A 5435-nucleotide genomic window follows, 5' to 3' on the forward strand; every position below is an offset into this window, starting at 1 on the left:
GTGCTAAACTAGGTAGCACAGTGGAGATAGAGCACCGGCCCTGGAGTCAGGAGGACCTGCGTTCAAATTCAGCCTCAGACGCTTGACATTCACTAGCTGTCTGACCCTGGGCAAGTCACTTAACCCCATTGCCAACCCCCCCCCCCCCAAAAAATGATGCTAAAAAGACCTTTGTACATATGGGGACTTGTTATCAGTGGCTTCCTTGGGGCATAAGCCCAGTAGTGGAGTCTTGGATTCAAAGAGTATGGATATTTTAGGCACTTTATTTACATAATTACATTTCTAAAATAACAATGTAATTTCCAAAATAGTTATACCATTTCACAAGTTCACCAACAGTGTATTAGTGTGCCTATCATCCCATAAGCCCTCCACCACTGGCCAATTTTTGTCATTTTTGCCGTTTTGCAGGGTATAAGTGTTTTATCTTCAAAACTCAAAGTTTGATTTTGGAGCAAACCTGTGTTTTGGTGTAATCTGTATGTGTTTGAGGATCCCCTGAAGTTTAAAAAATTCATGCAAATGACAGCACTGTTTGCGTTTGATGGCCCAATTTATCTATTATCTACCTTATAGGGAATTCTGTGACTTCCCAGTAGACAGGTTTACAGCTTTGGCTACAAATTTGGAATTGGGGATAGGCTGAGGTCTGAGTCCCTGAGCCAGAAATTTTGAAATTTATTCCCATGAATACTAAAGACTGCTACAAAAAAATTTTATGTGACTAAGAAATAGCGAACATAAAAAGCATAAACATAGGGGATTAATTGGCCAGTATTTTCAAAGCATAGAAACAAGGTGGCAGATTCATACTTTGTAATACATAAAAGCTGTGCCCTAAATCTAAAACTTTGAATATGGAAAATTACTCCATTATCTAGGAATATATATGTTATATTCCATTTTTGAAAACTTGCTGGTTTGCAGATCAACATATTGATATTCCAGGACTCTGCCTACATTTGGAAAGTGTTTTAGAGCTATTCAAAACCATTAGAGACAATAGCTTTGGTGAGTTAAGTAGAATGAATACATCCCTCTTTCAACAAATGAATAAAAGCATTTACTAAGCACTTATGTACCAAGTACTGAGCTAGGTATTGGTGATGGAGATACAGAGACAAGACAATCCCTGCCCTCAAGGAAATCAGATTCTAATGGAGGAAGCACATAGAGGGAGTGGGGAGTCATGGTTTTGGAAAGTCATGAAGATGGCCAATGGGAACTAGTCAACCGTATAAAGTCATTTCAGCAAAACTGTATTTCACAAGTAGCTTCTAATGGATTCATTGTTTTGATCATTGTTTAGCTCAAATGACAAACAGGATATTTGTACCCGTAATCAAAATATGTTGATATTTTGGTTTTGGAAATTGTTCTAAATAACTAGTATATTTGGACAAGGCCCATCTAAGAATTTCAACCTATTTACAAATGGCAGCACTGTATATCATAGAATATGGCAGCCTAGTATATTGGTTGACCTGAAATTTCTTGGTATGAAAAATTCACTTATAAATTTGCTTATGCTTAGTCATTCTAGAGTAATCAAAGTTGCTTATTCTGCTTCTGAAAAGATGGCCAACAAGCATTTATTAAACACGTTGCATGCTAGGCACTGTGCTAAGTGTTGAAGACATAAAAAGGGAAACAAATGATTCCTGCCCTCAAGGAGCTTACATTTCATTAGGAGGAACAACGTAGGTAGGTAGATAGATGGATAGATAGATAGATAGATAAATAGATAGATAGATATGACAAGTTTATACAAGATATAAATATTAAATACAAGCTAGTTAAATGCAAGGTGGTTAGGGAGGGTGGGCTCTAGGTCAGGAAGGGCCTCTTTCTTCTAGGTCAGATTTGAGCTGAGGCTTGAAGGAAGTGAGGGACTCTAGGAGGTCTGGGTGAGGATGGAGTGCATTCTAAGCAGGGAAACAGTCAATGCAGAGAAGGCTAGAGAAGAGGGTGTGTTGTGTACAGAACAGAGAGACCATTTTTCTTGGAATGTGGAACACAGGAAGAGTAATAATGTGTAATGAGGCTGGAAAGATTGGGGCCAGGTTGCGTTGGAGCATGATTGTAGCTACTGCTCCCACATAACAAAAGAGAAGCACAAAGTTGAAAACTTGCTGGTTTGCAGATAAACATATTGATATTCCAGGACTCTGTGTACATTTGGAAAGTGTTTTAGAGCTATTCAAAATCATTAGAGAGAGACATCAGCTTTGGTGAGTTAAGTAGAATGAACACATCCCACCACTATCTTATTCAGGGATATACACTAGCTTTGCTAAAGCCTAGCAAACCAAGCCCATGCTCCCTCATCACACACTTAGAAGGGTCTATTAAAGTTGGAAGGCAACTCAGTGTGAAAAACCCCCTACCAACAAAGATGAGAATTTATTTTAAATTTTACATAGCCCCACCTAGGGCTCACAGCTCTTGCCTCACCTCAGTGTCTCACTTCTGGGACCCTGAGCCCTGATTAGTGAGCACATCACCTTATCCTGCCCTTTCTCAAGCCTGCCAGGTTGCTTCCTGGCCTCCACATCGTGGCATCGTACACACTGCTGCCCACATACCCTCCTCTTCCATCTGTGTCAGCCTTCCGACTCTAGTTCTGAGAACAGTATTTGAATCAGCACTACCATTCTTGGCATGGACTTCTCAATCAATTGCCCAATAATTATTCCAGTGGCCATCCGTTTGTATTTCTTTGTCCTCCCTGTCCATCACTTCTTTATAATTATTGTCTTCTATTAGAACAAAAGCTCCTTGAGGGCAGGGATGGTTTTGCTTGCTTGTATTTGAATCCCCCATCAACAATGACATGACAAGTCATACAAATCAGAGTATTAAGCCCTTAGTAAATACTTTTTCATTCTTTCATTTATTCAGCTTACAACTCAGTTTATTTGCCTTTGTTGGTATGGAACTAGACTTAGGTTAAAATTTTGTATATATTCATATATGCTTATACTCAGCATAGATCTGTTTTGGGAAGGTTTTTTTAGGTTGAGTTACCTTGTTTACTAAAAGTGATCTCATTGAATTTTGTGCCACCTTCCTCACAGAGGTAAGTCGTTGACCTCATTTTTCAGATTAGATGAAGTGACTCACCCTGGGTTGTATATCCAGTAAATGTCTGAGCTAGGATTTAGATGCAGATCTTTAAACTCCAAGTCCAGAGCTCTTGCTGCAACTTTATGTTGCCTCCTTGATAGACGATCCATGTATTTGATGACGCAGAAATGCTTATTATCATGAGATCATCTCATAGATTTGGAATCAGATAGGACCTGAAGGGTATTGAGTCCAGTGATGTCAAGCTCGAATAGAAATGAGAGCCATTAAGCTCTGCATAAGGAGCCCTGTGGGCTGCATATTAACTTAGTTTTAAAATGTAATATTATCTATGTTTTATTGTATTTTTATTTATTTTGTTAAATTGTTTCCTAATTACATTTTTATCGGGTTTAGGCTGCATTGGAGAGTGTTGTGGACCTCGTGTTTGACCCCTCTGTGCTATGATATGCCTGACCCAGGCAAAGCCCCTGACAGTTTATGTTTAATCAGAAGAAATGAGACACTTGTAGTTCATTTGGCAGTTAACAGAAGGTTATTTGTTTAGCTACATCAGGGGGATATTTATCCAGGATAGGCTCTGAGGACACTAGGAGTGATTCAGCTGAGAGAGGCTATTCTGCTTCTGAGTTTACTCATAGAGATCCATAAGCCAAGTGTCCATGCCTGGAGCTCCTCAAGGCTGTTTTGACCTCAGGGGACCAGGATATGATGTCAATAGGCTGAGCCTTTAGTCCCTTGAAACAATTAAATCTTGAGGATGGTTTCAGGATCTTTTAGGACAAAACTAACCTAATTTGCAAGGATATTGCACAAGGGAAGAGGTGGCATCTGAGCTGGGCATCTTTCAAGGTGGGTTGGGATTTCAGCAGTTGGAAATGGCAGATGGGACTAAGGAGGTAGAGATGTTCATGGAAAGGAAATAGCATGGGCAAAGACATAGAAGTGGGAAAGTATAGGCTGTGTTTGGGACAGTTTGGGGTGTAGAGTACATGAGGGGGATGAGTGTGAGATAAGTGTAGAAGAGTAGGTCACAATGTGAAGGTCCTTGAATGCCAATCTAAGGGCCATTGACCCTGTAGACATTGGGTATCCATTGAAGGTTCTTAAGCAGGAGGCTGTCTTGATGAAACCTGTGCATCGAGATTGATGTGGTGACAGTGTGAATCACAGAATCTCAGCATTCAAACCTCAGCCTGACCCCAAAGACCCTCTGTGACATCCCTGACAAGTCCTCCTCCAGAGATTGCTCCAAGGGCTCTAGGAAGGAAGAACCCACTTCCTTCAGAGGCCATTCATTGCATTTTTGTGTAGTTCTGAATAGTAAGAAACTTATACTTCCATCAAGCCTACATTTGTTTGTCTACAACTTCCACCCATTTCTCCAAGTTTGACTAACCAAGATATCAATAAGCTTTGGTGTGTACCAAGCATTGGGTAGGGTGCTGAGGATACACATGCAAAAATGAGACAGTCCTTTCCCTCAAGGAGCTTTCCTTCCACTAGGGGAATACAGCATGTTCACAGGTATGTACAGGATTTCCTTCTTTCCTTCCTTTCCTTCCTTCCTTCCTTCCTTCCTCCCTTCCTTCCTTCCTTCCTTCCTTCCTTCCTTCCTTCCTTCCTTCCTTCCTTCTTTCCTTTCTCTCTTCCTTCCTCCCATCTTTCCTCCCTCCATCCCTTCTTCCTGTCCTTCCTTCATCCCTTCCTTCCTTCTTTTCTTCCTTTCTTCCTTCCCTTCCTCCCCTCCCTTCCTTCTTTCCTTCCCTTCCTTCCTCCCTTCCTTTCTTCCTTCTTTCTTTCCTTCCTGCCTCTTTCTTCCCATCCTTCCTCCCTTCTTCCCTTACTCCTTCTCTCCCTCTCTCCCTTCCTTCCTCCCTCCCTCCCTCTGTTCCTTTCTTCTTTCCTTCCTCCCTCTTTTTTCCCTCCCTCTCTCCCTCCCTTCCTTCCCTGATTTCACAAGTATAATTTGGACCTGCCTAAGAATTCCCTCTACACTGCAAGCAGGTGAGAATTCTCTGCAAGAGAGTTTCTTAGAGAGGAAGCTAGGTAGTGCAATGGATAGAGTCCTCAACCTGGAATCAGGAGAACGTGAGACACTTACTAACTATGTAAGCCTGGGCAAGTCATTTAACACCAATTGCCTCAAAAAAAAAGTCTCTGTTATCTAGGGCAGAGGGTGTCATATGCAATGGGAACTAGTATGGCCGAAACCATATTAAAATTTAATTGAGAAATATTTAACGAAACAAATAAAAATACAATAAAACATAGATAACATTACATTTAAAACTAAGCCAATATGCAGCCTATAGGCATCCTTACTGTATGGTTTAGTGGCCCCC

Source organism: Vombatus ursinus, unplaced genomic scaffold (assembly GCF_900497805.2).
Source record: "Vombatus ursinus unplaced genomic scaffold, bare-nosed wombat genome assembly UNPS02011334.1, whole genome shotgun sequence".
Lineage (NCBI taxonomy): Eukaryota > Metazoa > Chordata > Mammalia > Diprotodontia > Vombatidae > Vombatus > Vombatus ursinus.